Below are 23,568 nucleotides of genomic sequence, written 5' to 3'. Positions count from 1 at the left end.
CAATGAAACAGACACTATAGACAACTAATCAAGTCTTGAATATCTGAAGAGTTTATTTTTTTATTGTTTAAAATGTTAGTAATATTCTCCAAACAACACATAACACTAACCCCATCTACCTCCAACTAAAGTGAATTGCTATTCGGGTCACAGCTACACACATTGATTTTGTTTGGCTAATAGGGGTTTAGGCTCATTTTTATTTTAAAATTCCAAACGAATTGTGACTACTATGAAGATTTATTTGATGTCTATCACTGAAAGTTATTTAACTTATTTAAAATTTGACAACATTTATGTTTGTAATATATTTCTGATTGTATATAATTTTAATGAAAAGCATAATTTGTAATAGAGTAGGCAGTAAAAAATATTCATTATTAAAATATTAATGACATGTTTTGTATAATATACTTTCAGAAATTTAAATATTAACATAAAAATGAAATTCTTAAAATTACATAATTATGGTAATATTCTCTTACTAAAAATATTTCCGTAAATGTTTATCTGCCATTAACGTATGTTACAAACTTCTTCTTATTATTAGATATTTATATTGTTTACATTTTTCACTATTATAAACAATATGTCAAGGGACCAATATTCATGAGAATGTCCCTATATGTCTGAAATATGGAAAAGCAGTATGAAACAGTATGAAAATCCTAAGGTTTTGAAAACATAAAGCTAAATTTCCCCTTTCCCCTTATCCTCAATTTAAAAAAAAGATAATTTTACAAGAAATATGAGTTTTTATTTTATAGCTTAGATGATACTCATAAGAATCTTTAAATGTGTTTTTATTCTCTAGGAAGAAATAAATTTCATTGTTTATTAATTTAAATTTCTTAAATTATGTCCAAATCAAATATTTTTTCAAAGGTTTCTTAGCCATATGTGTTTTTATTACATATTGCCTGATCATGTGGTTTGCCCATTTTCTGATGAGAAATCTGTTTTAATTAATCACTTGATCAATATACTTTTTCAGTTTTTCCTTTACTTTTTTCTAGGGAGACAGTTCCAGAGCAATGATAACTAATAGTAATCCCTTCTTAAGTAAAATCACCATTTACTTAAGAATACCGTATTTAGCATTTTATCACAATTTAATGTTGACCCTGGGTTTGTAGTATATAAAATTGTTATATTAATTTTACTTTTACTTTTTTAGTAATAATTGCTCTTTCAGGAATAAGAATTAAATTTTACAATACATTTTTTACATTCAGGTCATTAAGTTGAAATTTGTCATTTATTGATTCATTAAATAATAATTACATTGAATTATTTTTGAATTCTTAGATGAAAACTAAATTTATTATGCATAATTTATCTTAATATACAATTTGAATATTGTCAGAGTTCTACCTTTTGTTCATTTATAACCATGATTGAGATTTATTGCGATTGATCTGACGGTGCACGTGTTTGTGTGTATAAGTATGCTAGTTTTAAATTTTCCAAATCAACTTTTGGCTTCTGAGTCATGGTGGCATTTAAAAATGTAAAGTTTAGCATCTTTTTAATGCTCTGAAATATGCAAATAGCATTGCAATTATCTGTATCTTAATGAGTTGAATGAGGTAACCTGTAATACCCTTTGAAATTTTTTTCGTAATAGTTGTTTTAATTCCTAAGATATTCTGCCTATTTTTGAAACAGTATTTTATTTAATATTATATTAAAATTTATTTCACCAAAATTTGCAATTATATTACTGAGTTTGTTTATACATTTATTTCATTTATTTTTGTTTTAAAAAGAAATACATACGTGGGCTTTAAATGGTGAGTAGTAAAAGTCACTTCACCACAAAAGTTCAGCTGTTTATATTCTCTCCCTAGAGAAAAGAAAAAAATACACTTTCATTTGTTATTAGCATAATAGTAAATAATTATATACCTGTCTCTCTTCTCCATCTCTTGTTCATTTATCTAGACAGCATATTAGGCAAACAACAAAAATTGAGGCATGAGAAAGGGGAGGTGGAAGGTAATATAATTACATAAGATTGTGAGTTTACCACATTTGTAACCACTGCTATACATTTATCTACCAATATGTATTACTTTGTACTGAAATTTTTGTATGTGTCAAATCTTGTACATACTGTTTTGTACAAAACTGTCTTCTCAAAAATTTTTATTTGATTATCTTTCAAATTACTAGGAAGTTATTTGTGGTGATGTTTACATCATATTTGACCTACCATTTAAAGTGTGTCCTTTCTTAAACATATAGTTTACCACTTCAAGCCTTAGTTCCATCATCTTTAAACAGTTACAGTAGAGACTCCTTAAGGGCTTAGATTCAACATGTATGTGTGCATGAAGCATGCTCTGGTTATCCCCAATGGTTATGACCTATATTGAGGAAGAAACCCTCAGAAAACCAGAAATACTATATTCATAAATTAAAAGGGCTTCATTGAATAAATTCATAATTGCAAAGATCACCCAAGTTCAAGTGAGAGCTATCAATGTCTTATTTCTCAACTTTAAGGTTTAATGAATGCTTTAAAGATTGACAAAGCGAAATTTTAGAGTATATTATTGAATTAAAATTTGTGGAAAATCAGATACATATGTACATTATGTATCACCTAGAGCCTGGGAAATAAAATAGATTTTTGTCCTAATTTGGTTATAACCCTTCATTTTAGAAATTCAAAAGCTAAGGCTCAGGAATCTGAAGTGACTTCCTAATGTAAAAGTATTCACTAATAGTAGCCCTGGGAATCTAGTGCCATTCTTACTGTTGGTCCAGCATCCATTCCACTTTATACAGGTCTCTCTGTTTAAGTGCTTCAGTTGCCTGGAATGCTTCTTTTCTCACCATTCTGGCTAATGGTTCAATGGTGAAAATATATAATGAGATTCTGAAAGGTCGTTTAAGGTAGCCATTCCTGATAGAGCATTCCTCACATTATCAGAGACAAAAGTCAGGAATGACGATGATAGTTATTTTTTTCTTTGATGTATAAAAATGTTGGCAAGCTAACAGATCTGTGATATTCCATCTCTAATATTTCCCCCAAGCCTTATTACAACAGTTGGGAATTATAAGAGTCAGAAAACGATGATACGGACAAATCATTCATGTTTTGACAGCATCTCCTCTCACTGCCCGAAGATTTCCAATTATATTAAATACTTATTAACATATGGCACCTGATAAACAGCGCTTTTTACTATGTTAGATAATTAGGAAAGCCTGTATATTTATACCAGCCAATAAGGGGAAATGATTTAACCTGTTGTTGTAATAAATCAAAATAAAAGTAGATAATGAGTTAATAGACTTACACTATCAGTGCTGATAGAAAAATTAAAAGTAAAACTTTATATTCTCTAATCTTCACAAGTATTAATTACAAAATTATACTGAAAAAAATAAATTATCTTGTAGTATTACTTTAATAGCCACACATTGCTAGCACAGTGTATTATACATAGTTGTTATTCAACAAAAAATGATGAGCATTTATTGTTTAAAATGTGCCAAAAATTCCACAGAGCTCTTTAAATATATTTCTCTTTTTAAATTTTATAAGAATGGCATGATTTGAGTCCAGATATTTAAGCAACTATATAAAAAGGCTTACAGTTTTTATTTAGGGAAAGCAAAATGTATAGTGTTACAAAACAAATGACAATCAGGTTCAAAATTTAACGTCGTGATTCTAGAGTACCTTTAACTTTTATGCCATCTTAATCTTCAGGAAATTATTGTTGAATGATATTGAAAATAATACGTGCGTATGCACGCACATGCATGTGTTTGCTAAAATGAGCATTTGAGTCGAAAATACCACATGCAGCTGGATAATAAGGTCTCACAGTTTCTGTTTTTTTAAATAACTTCTGGAAGAGAAATAATAAAGAGATGGTACAAGTCCACATTGCTCTAATGTCCCTTTATATAGAACAACTTTAAATATTTTGATGTTTGTGTCTTTTTAGTAATAATTATAATGCTTATTTTTATAAAGTTAAAAAATAGAAAATCATAAAATAAAGAATAAAATAATGCATGTAATTCCACTGTTCATGTTTTATGTTTTCTGTGCAAATATATATACTGTTATCTCTCTCGTAGCATTGTTATAACTAACTGATATACTTGAAATACTTTTCCATGAGATGGTTGTTCTATAAAATTATTTTAATGTGGAATAATAGTTTTTTGTTTTTCAAATATGGTAGAACGTGATAAGTTCTATACTGTTTGGTAATTAGGATGATAGAGAGAAAGATGTGGCATAGGGAGTCCTACAGGGAAACCTTGAGTTTGGTGTCCATTCTTCCCTCAGATTGGTAAAAGCATCTTGCCCTTAGGCCCTTTTAAACAGGTAGGTTTTTTTTGTTTGGCCAAGTTTCCATTTTTAATACAGAGTAAACCAGTGGCTATGAAGGCAATGGTATTGGTAGTAACACCACTAATAATGACCAGCATAACTCGTAGAGATTCTAAAATAATAATAAAACTAAATAAGGGTTGAAGTTTTTAAATCACCATGCTCTGGAATTCTAAATAATGTCAATGATGCAATACTCTTCTCTACTGAGATGTGGACCAGTCACACCCACTCTTTGCTACTCACCATTATAATCACACCCCACAGCCTATCAAGTTAGAGGAAGAGCTGCATCACACAGTTCTTTAAATTCCGTAGCCAATACCAGAAGCTTAAGTAAGCTTATTTTGCATGTTGTTTGCACATATTTCATGAAAATTTTTCAATAGGAGTAAGTCTTATCTGTTTTAGATACTGCCTTCTTCTTTATCCCTTTACTTTTTTAAAGGTAGATAATTTCCCCTTGGTTTTATTTCTGTCTATTTTTTCCCCCCAGAAATATTTTGATGTTTCTGATTTTAGTTATTAGATAGCAGCCTTATCACCCATCTCTAATACTGATGTGGTGTTTTTCTATATTTATGTGACTTTCTTCATTTTAGTCATTTTCTAGAAAGGGCATGCTAGGTTCCTATATTCAAAATGCGGTCCTCTCCACCATTACATTTGTTTGAAAATTGATATCATGAGTAAAACATAATATATTTTTAAAATTTGACATCTTGCCAAGACTATCTTGAAGAGTATTTTAATAGAATACTGAAAGTGAAGATTACGAAAATATTTGAAATTTAAAATTTCAGCACAAGTAACAGAAATCATAACTAGCCAAAGGGATGCCCTGGGCTTAGAGGTTTGATTATGCTCATGATGCAGAAAGTGGCCAAAAAGCAGTTCAGCTTTCTAGGTAGGAGACTCTTTTCCGAAAAACAATGACCATGTGGCTGCTTCCCTTTTCAGCACCAACGACAGTCCCTTTTGGGCTTTAAACAAGCTCCACACAAGCGTTTTCCAAGTAACAAGCCTGGAAAACTAGTTCAGCAAGATACTTGGGTGGTGGTGTTTGAGATTGCGAGGAGGTGAATGGAAAGGGGGTATATTTCAAAATTAAAAATCTGAAAAATACTGCAGATTTTACAGTAATTTTGTTCTACACACTTTATGGTAATTTTAATCCCACTAAAATGGTACTCTATGTATCAAGACACATACTCTATCTATCAATTTAGTGGGATACCTTGATCTTATATTCATTGAAACATGAAAGTTACCCAAGAGCTATTTTCTTGATTCAAATGAAAAAACTACATAAGTGAAATTCAAGAGTTATGAAGACCCTCAAATCTGCACATGAGGGATAGTATGAGGCTTCAGGGCCTCATTGTGAGCCTAAAAGATCTTGTATGGAAATGGGTGCTAAGTTTACTTTTTAAAGAGTATTTTAACAACCATGAAACCACGCGCATGACAAATTTAAAAGGGTTCTCTCTGGAACATTCAGCAATCTCACTGTAGGTATTTCTCCTCTGCGTAGGGGTGGGTGCATTACAAGGGCAGCTCTTTCAGGTGATTATGGGGCTCAGTTATCTGTCTTCGAGTTGGAAAATCCATCAGCACACAATGCCAGAAAACATAGAGTCAAACTCAAAACTTTCAGCAATCAAAGTTTCTGTCATTGTTTTTTATTGTTCATATTCTGGATTCCTGGGAACAGATTGTGACAGTAAATTTGGCATTATGATGATGACATGGCCCTCTGCCTGGCCACTGAGTGCAGGTGGTTAGCTATGCTATAAATATTTGATGTCAAACTAAGGGAAAGCCAGGAAGAAATGTTTTATTCCATGGAATTTTGTAGTAAATGAAACCTCCTTTTTCCCACCTTGTGATTCATGTCAAGTGTTAAAGCTTATCTTACTGTCTCAAAGATACTTAAGGCCTACAGCTGAGAATAACTGAAATTGGAACCAATAGCCATAAAAGACTTGATCTTGTTTAAAATTATATATAAATATATATATATACACACACACACACACCCACACACACATATATATATACACATACACATATATATGTATATATATAATCTTGAGGTAAAGCTAATCTATCTGGCAGAATTATTAAAGTCATATCATAAACATATATGTTTTGAGAAGTGAGCATGTCAAAAGCATTATGAGAAACTTCGATTATTTTTCTCATATTCAAGTTTTTACACCCTGTTAATAGAAAGTGCATCAAATTTATAGCAATTTATTAGGTCACTTTCTAATAATGGTCCCTAAGGTACTATTAAATCCATTTGACATTATCATAAAAGGACAGTCAAATATGATAATCCAAGTTTGATAAAGATTAAAAAATAATTCTGGAATAGAAAACAGGGATTCTTCTTGAAATTGTTAAAGTGGGATTTAAAATTTGAATAGACTCTCCAGTAAATCTAAAATATTTTTGCTTGTTACTTTAGAAAGTAAAATCAAGTAAGGCAGGGTTCTTTTACCTTGAAATTAGTTGTGAGATATCTAACTTGTTATCACTGTGGCAAAGCCATATAATATGACATTCACCTTTTTAACAAATTATAAGTGTACAGTAAAATATTGTTAACTATATACACTTTATTGTAGAGCATATCTCTAGAACTTTTTCATTTTGCATGACTGAAACTCTACCCATTGAACAATGACTTTCCATTTTCCCCTCTTCAGATGCTGGTAACCAGCATTCTACTTTCAGGTTCTAAGAGTTTGACTACTTTAATACCTCCCATAAGGAAAATCATGCATTTGTTGTCCTTCTATGACTGGTATATTTTGCTTAATATAATGTCTTTAAAGTGTATCCATGTTGTAGCATACAACAATATTTTCTCTTTTCTTGACAAATAATATTTCATTGTATGTATATATCACATTTTTTAATCCATTTATTCATTGACGGACACAGTTTGTTTCTAACTCTTGTTTACCGTTAGTAATGCTGTGATGAACATGAACTTTGTTGGGAGGTTTTTGATTACTTATTCAACTTTCTTACTAGTTGTAAGTCTGTTAAGAATTTTCTTTATAATTCAGTCTTGGTAGTTTGTAGGTTTCTAGAAATTTATCCATCTCTTTTAGGTTATTCAAATTTTTAACAAAATTTTTTATAGCAATCTCTTGAAATCCTTTTTATTTTGTGGCATTATTTGTAATGTCTCCTCCTTTCTTTCTGATTTTATTTATTTTGAATCTTCTCTCTTTTTTTCTTAGTTTCCTAAAGGTTTGTCAACTGATTGAGTTTTCAAAAAATCTCCTTAATTTTGTTAATGTTTTACTTTTTCTATTCTCTATTTTTTCTTATCAAGTATTTATTATTTTCCTTTTTCTGCTAACTTTATGTTTAGATTATTCTTATTTTTCTAGTTCTTTGAGGTATAAAGTTAGATATTTTATTTGAGATTTTTCTTCTTTTATAATGTAGGCATTTGCTGCTATAAACTTCACTTTTACTATTGCCTTTGCTACATCCCATAGGTTTTGATCTGTTGTGCTTTATTTTTGTTTCTATCAGGATATATTCTAATTTCCCTTTTGACAAATTGTTCCCTTTAACTTTCCCTTCTTTGACATATTAGTAGTCCGAATGTGTTTAATTTCCTTTTATTTTTTATTTTTTCAGTTTTTATTCTGCTATTGATTCTAGCTTCCTTCCACTATGGTCAGAGAAGACACTTGACATTATGCCAATCTTCTTAAATGTGTTAAACCTTGCTTTAATGACCTAACAAATGATCTGTCCTGGAGAACATTCCATGTGCTCTTGAGAAGAATGTGTATTCTGCAGCTTTAAATGGGTAGAATGTTCTGTATATGTCTGTTAGTTTCATTTGTTTTATCGTACTTGTTCAAGGCCTCTGCTACCTTATTGATCTCCTGAAAGTTACATCCATTATTGAATATGGGATCTTGAGATCTCCTATTATTATTGCCTTGCTTTCTATTTCTGCCTTCACTTGAATAAGTATTTGCTTCATATATTTGGGTGTTCTAATGTTGGGTCACATATATTTATTATTGTTATATCTTGTCTTTAAGTTGATCCTTTCATCATTATATAATATCTTTCTTTGTCTCTTGCAACAGGTTTTGACTTAAAGTTTATTTTGTTTGATTGAAGTATGGCACCTCTGTTCTTCTTTAGTTATCATTTGTATGGGATATCTTTTTTCATTCTTTCACTTTTGGCCAATGTGTGTTGTTAAATCTAAAATGAGTCTCTTCTAGAAAGCCTACAGCTGAATATTATTCTTTGAATCCATTCAACCTCTCTAGGTTTTTTAAGTGGGAGTTTAATCCATTTACATTTAAAGTAATTACTGATAGTAATAATTTACTTTTGCCATTTTATTCAATGTTTTCTTGCTGTCCATCTTCGTCAGTTTGGGCTGCTATCACAATTTACCATAGAGTGGGAGACTTAACTAATAGATATTTATTTTTCATAGTTTGGAGACTGGGAAGTCTAAAATCAAGGTACTGGTAAATTTAGTGTCTGGTGTGGGCCCACTCTTGGTTGCAGAGGGCCATCCACTCATTGTACCCTCCCCAAGTGGAGAGTGAAAAGTGAGATCCTGCATCTTCTTCTGTTTTTAGGTGGTCATTAATTCCATTCAAGAGAGCTCCACCCTCATGAACTAATTACCCCCAAAGGCCCCACCTCTATATAACATTGTATTGGGAATTTAGACCTCAACATATGAATTTAAGAAGAACATAAACAGTTCATATCGCTGCCTTGTAGCTTTTTTACCCTCTCCTCTTGCTTCTTGCTTTTCTGTTTTATTGAATTCTTAGTAGTGACATACTTTGATTCCTTTCTCATTTTATTTTCATATCTTATGTATATATTTTCTCATGGTTACCATGGGGATTACATAAAACATCTTATCATGATAACAATCTGTTTTAAGTGGGTAACAAGTTAACTTGAATCACATACAAAAACACTACACCTTTTTTTCTCCCAATTGACTTTTTAACACTGATGTCACAAGTCACATCTTTTTATATTGTGTGTCAATTAACCTATTTTAATAGTTGTAGTTATTTTTATATTTTTTTGCTAACTTCTATTTCAGAATTAAAAGTTATTTATACATCACCATTACAGGATTACCATATTTTTATTTATCTATAAATTTACCCTTATCAGTGAGCTTCATACTTACATATACTTTCATGTTGTTGTCTTGTGTCCTTTTATTTTAACATGAAGAGTTCCCTTTAGTATTTCCTGGAAGGCAGGTCTAGTGGTGATGTATCCTGCAGCTTTTGTTTTCCTGGAAAAGTCTTTATTTCTCCTTCATTCCTGGAAGATATTGTTGCTGGTTATGGTACTTATGGCTGGCTGGCGGGTTTTTTGTTTTCCCAGTACGTTTACTATATCATACCAAGTCTTTCTGGCCCACAAGATTTCTGCTGATAAATCACTGATAGTCTTATGAATATATATGTAATGTGGTGAGTTGTATGTGATGAGTTGCTTTTCTCATATTGTTTAGAAATTCTCTTCGTTATTTAATTTTGACAATTTTATTATCGTGTATTTCGGTATGGGCTTTAGTTTCATTCCAGTTCTAATTCATTGGGCTTTTCAAATCTGCAGATTTTTCCCCAGATTTCAGACCATGTTAGACAATATTGTCAAGTAAGCTTTCTGGCCCTTTCTCTTTTCTTCTACATCTGGAACTCCCAAATTTGTTCATTTGATGATGTGCTTTAAGTCCTTTGGCTTTCATCACTCTTTCCCCCTTTTTTTTTTTTCTTTTTATTTCTCAGGTTGGATAATTTCAAATGGCCTATCTTCAAGTTTGTTGATTTTTTCTTCGGATTGATCTAGAAACTGCAGTGAATTTTTCAGTTCAGTCATTGTGTTCTTCATATCCAAAATGTTTGTTTGTTGGTTGCTTTGTTATTATTTTGTATCTTGCTAATATTCTCATTTTGTTCACGCATTGTTTTCTGAACTTATTGATCATCTTGTTGACAGTTACTTTGAATTCTTTGTTATGTAATTTATATACACTTATTTCCCTAGAGTTTGTTTCTAAAAATTTATTTTGTTTCTTTGATTAGGCCTTATTTCTGTTTCTTTGTATGCCATGTAACATTGTGTTACATGTGTCCATGCACTTGAAAGAAGCTACCTCTCTGAGTCTTTATGGACTGACTTCATTCAGGAAAGACCACCCCCAATCTGCCTGGCTTCTCAAGTCTTTTATACATATGAGGGTTTCTCAGATCTTTTATACATATGTCTTTTCTCTAGGCTTGTGCATGTAATTTCTCTATTGCAGAGACTGGTCAGTTTCTTTCTCAGGAGCTTGTAGTCTCTTTCTCTCTCTGGTGTCTGTCTGTGGTATTGCAGGTTCTCCAGTACTGTCATAAGCTACTGACCTCTCTTGTGCTCTGTAACCTCCAAGCATACAAGTTATGCCAGCCTCCCATCAGGACTCTGAGTCAGATAAGGCAGTAATCAGTACCTCAAACAGTCCCAGAAAAGCTGAATATCAGATGCACATTCTACTCGACTTTTTCCATCCCAAGAGAGAAGCCACAAACCCGGCATTTAATCCCAATTGTGGTGAATTGTGCTGGTTTCTGTGTGGTATGATGTGTGGTCCAGTGCTTCAATAAGCTGCTGAACTCTCTTTTGATCTCTGTGGACCCCAGACATTCAAGGTATACCAGTTAACTCTCAGTGCTCCTAGTCAGTCCCTTGGGCAGCTTCCCAAAATGATGAAATATATGATGTATATTCTACTCTTCTCTTTTCCCTTGCAAGAGAACATAATGTGTGTGTGTGTGTGTGTGTGTGTGTGTGTGTGTGTGTTCCTACCAATTGTGAGCAGTGCTGTGTTAGGAAAGGTGCTCTCTTGTTTGAAATAAAATAGCATTTTTTGCCCATTTCAAAGCAGCTGTTCTTGGCTTTGCGCTTGCATGGAGTACTGCCACTTCCTGACTGATTTCTGAAGTACTCATAGAGGCTTTTTCGTCCATATATTGTTATATCAGTGTTCCTGTGGGGGAAAAGGTCTGGAATATTCTATTATGTTATCACGGTGATATCCCTAATCTCTTCTTATTTGAGTTTTTCTTTTTTTCCAGGTATACTATATATTTTTTTTACTTTAGTTGTTTTTTTTTTTTTAATTTTATTTTAGAAACAGTGGGTACGTATGAAGGTTTGTTACACTAGTATATTGTATCCAGGTAGTGAGCATAGTAGCCAATAGGTCGTTTCTTGAACCATTCTCCCATTCTTTTCTTTCTCGTCTAGTAGTCTCCAATGTCTATTGCTCTCACATTTATGTCCTTGGATGCTAAATGTTTAGCTCCCACTTACAGGGGAGAACAGGCAGTAGTTTTCTTTTCCTGCATTAATATATTCAGGATTATGGTCTCCAGCTCCATTTATGTTGCTGCAAAGCACATGATATCATTCTTTTATGACTGGATAGTATTCCGTAGTGTATGTGTACCACACCCAGTCCCCCATTGATGGGCATCAAGATTGGTACCATGTTTTTGCTATTGTGAATAACACAGTGATGAACATACAAGTGCATCTGTCTTTTTTGTTGAATGATCTATTTTCATTTGGCTATACATTCAGTAATGGGATTGTTGGGTCAAATGGTAGCTCCGTTTTCTAAGTTTTTTGAGAAATCTCCAAATTATTTTCCACAGTGCTGAATTAATTATTTCCACAGTGTATAAGTCTTCCCCTTTTTGTGCAAACTTGCCAGTATTTCTGCTTTTCTGCTATTTTATTAATAGCCATTCTGACTGGTGTGAGATGGTATCTTATTGTGGTTGTGACTTGCATTTCTCTGATGATTAGAGATAGTGAGCGTTTTTTCATATTTGTTGGCTACATGTATGCCTTCTTTTGAGAAATGTCTGTTCATGGCCATTTTTAAATAAGGTTATTTGTTGTTTTCTCATTGATTTGTTTAAGTTCATCATAGGTTGTGGATATTATAGCTTTGTTGGAGGCATAGTTTGCAAATATTTTCTCCAAATCTGTAGGTCGTCTGCTTATTCTACAAGGGAAAACAGGAAAATAAGTCAAACTATCTCTTTTCCCTGACAATATGATCCTATACCGAGAAAACCCTAAAGACTTTGCCAAAAGCCTACTGTAGCCTACTATAGCTAATATCTACTATAAAAACACATGCACACCTATGTTTATTGCTGCATTATTGACAACAGCAAAGACTTGGAACCAACCCAAATGCCCATCAATGATAGACTGGATAAAGAAAATGTGGCATATATACAACACGGAATACTATGCAGCCATAAAAAAAAAAATGATCTCATGTCATTTGCAGGGACATGGATGAAGCTGGAAGACATCATTCTCAGCAAACTAACACAGGAACAGAAAACCAAACACCGCATGTTCTCACTCATAAATGGGAGTTGAACAATGAGAACACATGGACACAGGGAGGGGAACATCACACACTGGGGCCTGTCAGGGGGAGGGGAGCAAGGGGAGAGAAAGCATTAGGACAAATACCTAATGCATATGGGGCTTAAAACCTACATGATGGGTTGATAGGTGCAGCAAACCACTAAGGCACATGTATACCTATGTAACTAACCTGCACATTCTGCACAAGTATCCCAGAAATTAAAGTAAAAGAAAAAAATTATCTATTATCTGAAGGTTTGAGCAGCAATTCCTTATAGTCAAACAAACCTTGAAATTTTTAAGGTTCACCTCTCTTACTGTGATGATAAAGGCTAGATAAATATTATTTGGAACAAACAACAAAAAAAGATGTGCTCCAGTGACCTGTTTTCCTTTAATTAATAGAGAAAAACATTTTGTCATTATGAAGAGTAGAGCTGAAACTATAAGTTACCCGTAATTATCTTTTAAAAGAAAGAAATTGTACTTTTTGATAGACTGGGATACCTAGAAAAAAGTGACCGAAAGAGAAGCCATTCTTAAGAATAGCAGTTCATACTCTCCTAATCATTATACTTCTTTCATATTTACCATTAAATTTCATACATGTTGACAAGTTAAATCACAGGGCAGATATTTTTACTCTGCTAATCACTTCAGCTTTATTGTTACTTGATGCTTATAATTTTACTTTTAAAATTTAGAACAAACAGAAATAATTTTATTATATGCATTTTCTCTTAGAATTTTTTCCAACTATTATTCAGAGCAGCCAATCTATCATTTGACTTTTGTATAAACTTTCTGTGAATAACATCATCATGAAATCACATGTGCTACACTTATTGTATTTATTTCCTCCTTATTATAGAAAATATTAATATGCAGATCTATTCTTAAATCACATTGATGTATTCCTCCTCCAAAGTGTTGAAATGAAGGAGAACAGGCTGCACGTGAATGCATCTGTCTGGTTTATTTGAAGACACGTTGTCAGGAAAACAATGAGGGTTTTCTGACATCTGGGAAACTCTAGTTCATTTTAGCTTCATTAATGATGTACATTTAGATACTGGGCAAAACAGCTCCTGAATAACTCAATTACACTATGTATAAATGGTGATAACAAAGTTCTTTCCAGGAAGGCAAGAGAATATGTCACGATTACCTTAGCAATAGCCTGAGTTTGAACAGTTTCCATTCAAATACACTAATGTACTTCCAGATAGCATGTCATTAATTCCTAATCAAGAAGCCATTAACAACGCAGAGGACATTGTTATTAGATAATCCAAATCTTATACTTTCAGAAGACTTTTATTCCTTGTCCTTATGATAAACTTTATAATTGTCCAGAAATAAAAGAGCTAAACTATATCCTGAGTATATCAGTAAATACATAAATGTATGTCTCAATCAGGAAATATTTCTCATTTTCCTTTTAAATATAAACAAAAACTCTGGAAGCAATAAATTAATGTATTATAGTTTTCAATGGTATAGAACTATTATTGTTTTACCACCAAAGGTCTACTTTATGAGAGACTGCAGCATCTGGACACTTAAAATATTTGTCTCACTATAAAGACAACTGACTCTCAGGCCCCAGTTGTGGTCAAATTTAGAAAGTTTTATCAGAATTTTAAAAAGGAAGAGTAATTATTAGAAATTCATTTGAAATAGTTGCATACTTTTTCTGAAGCTTAATTTAAGATGCCTGATCATTATCATAAAGTGTTGTCTATACTTCTGCTAATTGAGCAAACATGTTTATTAGCAATGAGCAAATGAACAAAATAAATTTCCTGATTTTATATGATTTAGAATTTATTCTTAATATGGCTGAGCCCTTTCTAAAAAGTACCTACAACTGCTCTTGAGTATCTGTTTTATTTTTGAAAGTATTAGATCAGATTTCACTATTTCCTCTTTTTAACATTAAAAATACTTTCATAATGCCTTAATTTAGCCAAATGCAGAATATAGTGTTTGTTTACAACTGTTTGTAAAATATATCATCTGAAGTTTTGAGCAGCAAATTCTTATTGTCAAAAAAATTCATATTAAGCAGATGAGTGAGTATTCATTTTGATTCACCAGAGGACACATTTTTTTCTAACCTTTCAATTCAGATACAATACTCATTTTTCCTGTATTGAAGGTTAATAAAATTTTCTTAAATAACTCCCTTTACTTTGCATTAGACCAAGTTTGGAAAGTACAGGGAGGGATGATTTTCTGACACATGCTTTGTTAAGTTGAGATGCATAAGTGTAAGTGAGGTTATACTGTATTTATGGCTGACTCCATCTCAATACCTGAAGTGCCCCAGTAAATAAACCTTTCAGGATATGTGAGATAAAATGCAACATTATCATAGAGACCTTTGAGGTGACTTTCAATATATGTATTTAGACTACTTTTCAAAATTAGTGGCTGCTCTTCTTTTCTGGTAAAGCTGTTTAAGGATTACTGAGTTCCCAGTGAAATGCTCTGAAGTGTTTGGGAGGGCTTGCTTAACTGTTTTTCCTATGGATCACCATTACTACCACTGTTTTCATAATTTGTGAATTCAGTTCTCTTTGTCTACATCATGGCCTCTACTCTCACTCATTCGTGTCCAAGCTTATACATCTTACTGTTGTCTTATTACTTTTCACCAATTTTATATATTTTGTCTTCCGTCTTGTCTCTTCTTTTTCCTACATTTTGCTTTTCTCATGACTCCTAATTTTGGCTGCAATGGTACTTAGCCTGTGACCTTGACCAGCCAATTATAATGCTGCTTACCTCTTCTCTGTTGAAATAATCATTGCATTTTCTGTGTTTTCTTAAGTCATCATCAAAATATTTTTACACCAAAATCAATAATAAGGTTATTTAAACTTCTTAATGTGTTTGGTGATGCAAATTTTGTTATGTGGGAGTAAATTATAATTACAGAGAAGTAACACATTTTACAGATATATTAATTGAAACACATAGGACTGGATACCAGAGAAGAGTCTGAGATCTTCCCACTGTATCCTGTGACCACTGAGCATCACCATTTCTCTGCTAGTATTTTTGGCACGTTTTTCATGCCACCTTCAACAGCTGAAATTTCTCTCATCTATCAAGTCTGGCTGAAAATGTTATCTCTTCTATGAAGTGTTCTGTGAACTATTCAAGCAGAATAAATTGTTCTCTCCTTGGGGTACTTTATTCCATTCCCTAGTAGAACAGGTTTTACCTTGTATTATATTGAGCTCTATATTGCTCTGCATCTACTTTATTGGGAATTCCATGAGAGTGAATTCCCAATAAAGCAGCCTGACTTCTTCATACTTCTTCATATACTTCATCCTCACATACCAATGTGAAAGAGCCAGAATCGTTCATTTATTTGAACTCATTTTATAATCGTACCTATGTTCAATGTTGAGGATTTCTCCAATAACTGAAGATAAATAGATGTAAGCTAATTCTGAAACAGAGATTCTGTAATGTAAACAAGAGAGGATTGGATGTTTCTGTATTTTTATTAGCTAAAGCACTCTTTATTTTCCCCAAAGCACTCTATTTATCTTAATTGTAAAAAGAGGTTAGATTTGGATGCAAATATGGAATATTCACTAGAGAATTACATCTATCAGTCATTTAAACAAATATGGCTTTTGTAAAGACATAATCACTATACGATCCAAATTTCACACATATAGCTTTATCAAAATCATTAAAATATTTAAATAAAATCCACCAAATATATATCCCTTCCCATAAAATCTAGCTATGATTAATAGCGTTATTATGAGTACCAAATCTCATTATTGAGTATTGCTGAATTTACTTGCAGTTCAATGTTTAAATGTAGTAAGATTAAAACTATTCAATGAGTCCTTATAACTTGTGGCAAATCATTATTGCTTCCTCCAATTGCTATTGTAATATTATTAATCATAATGAATTCTTTTGAAATTCAGTGGAGCAGCAATATATTATTCCATATGCATTACTACTCTAAATTAGCTCTGGTGGTTTAGATATATAAGAGCTATTACGAAGTTACCATATAACACCTGCAGAATCATAATCAGCCCAAGGAATTGATTCCAAATGAAATTACTCTTACCAATTCTACTGGAAATGGAAATCAAAAAAAATATGAAAAGAGATGAGACATCCTAAAATACACTATTTCTGTGTAAATAGTGTAAGACTGTTACATTGTCTTTGCAAATAGGCCCAACACACTTCAATGAAAAAACACTAAAAAGCAAGACATTTGTGTTCACTTGACAAAACCCACATGAGTTCAGTCATGTTGGTTACACACCTCTCCAGTCTAATTAAACATTGAACAGGATTTATGGGGACAAGATTGTGGCGTCAAGGTAAATTTGTCATCACTTCTATCTATGAAGTTTTCTGCTCACAATAACAAGTAATGTGGGAGAAAGAAACAAAAGACAGTCCTACATTTTTTGTCGTTGAATAGACTTTCCACTTTGTGATGTGCTTTACGTGCTGTCTTGACTCAAAACTTCTTTCTTCTCCATCCTGTTATGAATAAAATAGTTTGAGGATCTCCAAAAAGAGAAAAATGTAAAAGCCCAGCTCAGAGCATGCAATTAAGAAAGATGCTTCAGTTCAGAGTAGAAGGGAGGAAAATCAGGATATTTGGCCAGCTTCTAATTTCTTTTTGATTTGGGGAGTCACCTTGCAATTTCTTTCTTTTGCTTGGTCTCTGATAATATATGCCTATGCTGTAAATATGCCTATTCCCTCAAGCCCAATAATAAAACACACATTTTCAACGTCAAATATAAACGATTTTATGGTTAGTGGGTGTATTGTATTAACCATACTGCTATTTCTTTCTACTGAACAGCTGCCATTTAAAGTAGGTTGTGAAAAGTAGAATGCTGTTCATATGTGTGCATATGTGTTATCACACTTGTATACATGGGTGTATATAAATGTCTATCCATTTACATGTCTGTTAACAAGTTTCACATTTTTATTTTTGTCCATACATTGATTCCTACAAAAACGAGTTAGATAAGATGGAGTTTAACATATATTATGAGTGAACACTAAATAACACAAATATTTTATATGGTATTAATAAAACAGAGCTTCACAGAACAATTCATTATTCCCACATTATTGTATTTAGTGTATAATGACTACTCCACATAAGAACCTGGCTTCAAATTCTTGCATGTCCACTTTACTGTCTTTGTTTTTCTACAGAGGTTATGCAACCTATCAAATCTAGCTTTTAACTCTCTCACCTTAAAATGAAGAGAGTGTTAATAACACAGCTACAATGAGACTTAAATGAGAGAAGGCACATGACATCTCAGTGTAGTCTCAGGATCAAGTGCATTTAAGTAAACATTAGTTCTACTTCTACTGCTACTTATTATTATCAGCCTATTACTCCGTTATTCCTTCTGGTGATGTTCAGTTGACAAGGGTACTTAGCATTTTAAGAACTCCATTTTTTTCCCATCTCAAATCTAAATACTTCCTTGAAATTTCAAGAACAGGAACTGAGAGTTTAAAATCCTTCCCTCTGCATCTTTATTTATTGTTCTATAATTGTTCTCTTCGTTCAGGCCTTCCCGGTTACATTGTAATGTTTTCAAAGAAAGGAACTTGGCCTTTCTTCCTTTTGTCTAGCTGTGTATGACAAGTGTAACTCATTGGACAGACCAGATATATTTCAAATAATGGTGCATAAATAATTTCTTCCATATTGAATGATGCTTCAAATGATATGTTAATAATTCAATAAAATTTTACAGGAATAAAAACATCCACTTTTTATGTTTTATAATTTAGAAGATTACAAACCAAATTCTTTTTTTAAATTATTATTATTTTTTATTTTATTTTATTTTTGAGACGGAGTCTCGCTCTGTCACCCAGGCTGGAGTGCAGTGGCCGGATCTCAGCTCACTGCAAGCTCCGCCTCCCGCGTTCCCGCCATTCTCCTGCCTCAGCCTCCCGAGTAGCTGGGACTACAGGCGCCGCCACCTCGCCCGGCTAGTTTTTTGTATTTTTTAGTAGAGACGGGGTTTCACCGTGTTAGCCAGGATGGTCTCGATCTCCTGACCTCGTGATCCGCCCGTCTCGGCCTCCCAAAGTGCTGGGATTACAGGCGTGAGCCACCGCGCATAAGTTAGGATGGTATGTAACATCTGTTACACGTCTACAGTGTTGCGAAAAATGGCTAGGCTTTAGGTATTCAGTTTTACTTACTCCTTCAACTGAAGCTGGCAATGCAGAAATTATTATCCCGATTTTAATCATGACAAAATTGAGTTGCCCATTGTGCATGACCTTCCCAGGGAAGCTCTGTCATCTTCCTTCTTATACCTGAGCTATAGAACACTGGTAAATATTCCTGAGTGATATAGATTTATCCTTTATAAATAGATTATTCTGATTGTTTTCTAAATCACTCTGAGACTCTTTACTTGCCATTCATAAATTTCCTTCCCATTAATCTAAAATGAACTCTGGGAACTTGAGAAGGACACTACTCAAGTTCCCGACTGAATTTCCCTGCAATCCTAATTTTCAGTAGATAAATATGACAATACTTTTAGGGAAAAAAATTGAAGATAGTAGACTTAAGTTTTAAAATTTTCTTTTGCCTTCTGCCCCTCCCCAGTAATTTCTCTCTGTAGGCAAACCTCCTTTTTTACTTCAAATTATTTTTCTTTTAAGCTAGTTAATGTTTCATTGTTTTCTTTTTCTCTTTGTTCTTGAATTTTATTGCAACACTTTGAAAAGGGGGTTTCTATATTTTATATTTATATATATATATATATATATATATGCGCAGGACTTTTTCGGTCTCTAATATATATGTAGGTTAAAAAGACTTTGTAATCAAATGCTGGTTCTTTTTCTGTGGAAAGCTATTTAATATTCTGCATTGCATCATAAATCCTCTTTCTGCCAACAACTCCATTTACACATTTGCCGTGATAGTTTACTCTTCATTTTCACCAATATTGCCCCATGCCTTATAGGGCTATTTTCATGATAAGGTGTCATCTGCTTTCATGTTCAAAAATGATATGTTCATTTCTACTCGTTCACTCATCAAAAATTGGTTGGGTAACTAATACTTGTCAGGTACTGGGGAAATCACTGGAAACACAGCTGAGAACAAGATCAACAAGTTTTACTGGAAAGCTTTCAATATTTTTGAGTAAATAAATAAGTAGATGGATAATTCAATGTGTTTTTTGGTGCTGTGATAAGGGAAGTACAGTACCATGAGAGCCCCTAAGAAAAAATTTTATACAGATTTGAGTGTCAGAAAAGGCTGACTGAAGGAGATGACATAAGATGAGTCAGGAGCATAAAAGAGAAGAATTAGGAAAGTATGATTCCAGCAGTAGTGACAGCATGTTCAGAGAAGAAAGAACATGCAGAAAACAGAATGAAAGTTAGTGTGACTCGAATATCCAGAGTAGAGTGAGAAGAGATGTGAGAGGCAAGCAAGGGACAATTATGAAGGACATCACAGGTCACATTGATATCTTAGGTCAGAGAGTAGGGCGATCAGATGCTTTTGGATGGCTCAATATAGAAATTGAATTGATGGTGGGCAAGACTGAAATCTAGGAGACCAATGAAAAAACTTTAAAAATAGTCCAAACAAGATAGGATAATGGCCCCAAGTAGGAAAAGATAGGGCCAGATACAGAAGATGAGTAAGAGAATATGTGGAACTTTTGGTGTGGAATTGGGTGCAAACAAAGAAGATAAGCAAGACATTAAGGCTGATGCTTACACTTATGGCTTAAACACATGAGTGGATTACATGCTAATAACTCAAATGCATAATAGAGGAAAAATAGTAGATTTGAGATAAAGGTACTAAATTCAGGGTGTGTTGTTTTGAGGTTTAGATTCCTGCAAGATATATAACTGATGTCATTCGAAAGGCAGTAGGATATAGAAGTCTGAAGCTCACAAATGTGGTAGGGTAGAGTCAAATTGTCATGGAGAGAGGAAAAAAGTGTAATGAGACCGTATAGAGCATAAATGTAGACAACTCTTTATGGCACAACAACTATTTCCAGTGAGTCTTTTAAGTGATGCTCAAACATGTCTGCATATTAATCATCCAGACAGTTTTAAAATTTTTATTATTTATTTATTTATTTATTTATTTTTGTTTTGAGACAGAGTCTTGCTCTGTCGCCAGGCTGGAGTGCAGTGGCGCGATCTCCGCTCACTGCAAGCTCCACCTCCCGGATTCATGCCATTCTCCTGCCTCAGCCTCCCGAGTAGCTGGGACTACAGGCGCCCGCCACCACGCCCGGCTAATTTTTTGTATTTTTTAGTAGAGACGGTGTTTCACCATGTTAGCCAGTCATCCAGGCAGCTTTAAAAACTATTGGTGTTCTGAACCCATCACAGAAAGAGTAAATCGGAAGTTGAGGATTTGGAGACTTCAGGCTCCAGGAATTGGTATTTTCTAACGGCTTTCCAGGAATTCTAGTGTGAAGGCAGGGCTAAAAACTATGATGTAGAGTTGGTGTACAGATTACTGTTTTATGGTATTTCATAATGTCCCTGATTTATTTATGATTCTCAAAATCATGTTGCTCTTGTTCTTTTGTATAGAAAGGGAAAAGGACAAGGAAACTTAGTTTATGACTAAATGATATATAATCTAGAATTACTTATCACAACATGCCAGCTTTAATTATTGGCAGTATCAACTACCCATCTTTACAAAAGATCGTATCAATTTATGGATATATTCATTTTGGAATTAGAAGCCATAAGATAGAAATTAATACATATTTAGTACCTAGTATTCCCCACATTCTTATTAAGAATGTTATGTAAATTATATCATACACTAAAAACTTAAAAATGTATATCTAATTTGTACAAGTTTAAACACACACACACACAGAGAATCCTAGAGGTTGGTTAATTGCCCAAGTTTCCTTTGTAAATTTACTGAAAGATAGACCCAGTATTCATAAATGTTGGGGTTGAAACTTTTTGACACATCATTTTTGTAAGAAAAATTTATACATTTCCATTATATCTGGCTGAAACTCTGAGAATGTTTTTATCGCAAAAAAAAAAAAAAAAAAGTTAGCACAGAAGTTTAAGCATCAGAAATATCTATTCTTTTACCTGTTCCCTTCAAGGGGCAAAGCACCAATGATCTTTAAATCTTAATACCCCATCAGTTGACACATACTATGCTTTTAAAATGTGTTTAACCAAAAGCAATTGCAACAAAAGCCAAAATTGACAAATGGGATCTAATTAAACTAAAGAGCTTCTGCACAACAAAAGAAACTATCATCAGAGTGAACAGGCAACCTACAGAATGGGAGAAAATTTTTGCCATCTATCCATCTAACAAGGGGCTAATATGCAGAATCTACAGAAACTTAAACAAATTTACAGAAAACAAACAAACAAACAACCCCATCCAAAAGTGGGCAAAGGATATGAACAGACACTTCTCAAAAGAAGATATTTATGTGGCCAAAAAACAGATGAAACAAAGCTCGTCATCACTGGTCACTAGAGAAATACAAATCAAAACCACAATGAGATACCATCTCACTCCAGTTAGAACAGTGATCATTAATAAGACAGGAAACAACAGATGCTAGAAAGGATGTAGAGAAATAGTAATGATTTTCATTAGTTCAACCATTATGGAAGACAGTGTAATAATTCCTCAAGGATTTAGAACCAGTAATACCATTTGACCCAGCAATCCTATTACTGGGTATATACCCAAATGATTATAAATCATTCTACTATAAAGACACATGCACATGTGTATTTATTGCAGCATTATTCACAATAGCAAAGACTTGGAAACAACCCAAATGTCCATCAATATTAGACTGGATAATGAAATGTGGCACACATACACCATGGAATACTATGCAGTCATAAAAAGGATGAGTTCATGTCCATTGCAGAGACATGTATGAAGCTGGAAACCATTATTTTTACCAAACTAAAACAGGAACAGAAAACCAAAAATTGCATGTTCTCACTCATAAGTGGGAGTTGACCAGTGAGAATATATGAGCACAGAGAGGGGAACATAACACTCTGCGGCCTGTTGGGGTATTGGGGGCAAGGGGACGGATAGGATTAGGATAAACACTTAATGTAGATGATGGGCTGATGAGTGCAGCAAACCACCATGGCACATGTATATCTATGTAACAAACCTGCATGTTCTGCACATGTATCCCAGAATTTAAAGTATAATTTAAAAATATATAAAATAAAATGTGTTTAACACAAACAGCAACTTTTTGCCTGAGAAGTAATCAAATATGACTCAATATATAAAATATAATATGTGTGCATTCTGCTAATGAAGATTGCTGATGATATGGCTTTATCTCCTTTCCCTTTTGTTTTTGTTTTTTGTTTGATCTTACTTCTGAAATAATATTTTACATATATTTTACTTTACCTTCTTCTTTATTGTGTCTCACCTTCATTTTCATTGCCTTCTCATATCCTATTGAAAGACAAATCAAATTCAAGCCACAAATTTAAAAACAACAATAATCACCAAACACTTGAGCTGCTTTTACTATGGAAATTAATCTAAATTCTGAAGATAACGAAAGCGTTAAGAAGTCAATAGGTGCTGAAATTGTCAGCAAATGTTGACTTACTAGCTTTGTAGTCAACAAAAGAAAGAAAAGAGAGAGAAGAAA

General features: G+C 33.1%; 1 protein-coding gene across 3 annotated transcripts in view; it reads left to right on the top strand.

Moving 5' to 3' along the window:
- LRRTM4 (leucine rich repeat transmembrane neuronal 4) overlaps positions 1-23,568 on the top strand; it is a 784,553-nt gene that overhangs the window by 563,300 nt on the left and 197,685 nt on the right. The gene's annotated exons all lie outside the window — the stretch shown is intronic.

Source organism: Theropithecus gelada, chromosome 13 (assembly GCF_003255815.1).
Source record: "Theropithecus gelada isolate Dixy chromosome 13, Tgel_1.0, whole genome shotgun sequence".
Lineage (NCBI taxonomy): Eukaryota > Metazoa > Chordata > Mammalia > Primates > Cercopithecidae > Theropithecus > Theropithecus gelada.
This window is presented reverse-complemented; position numbering and strand designations above follow the sequence as displayed.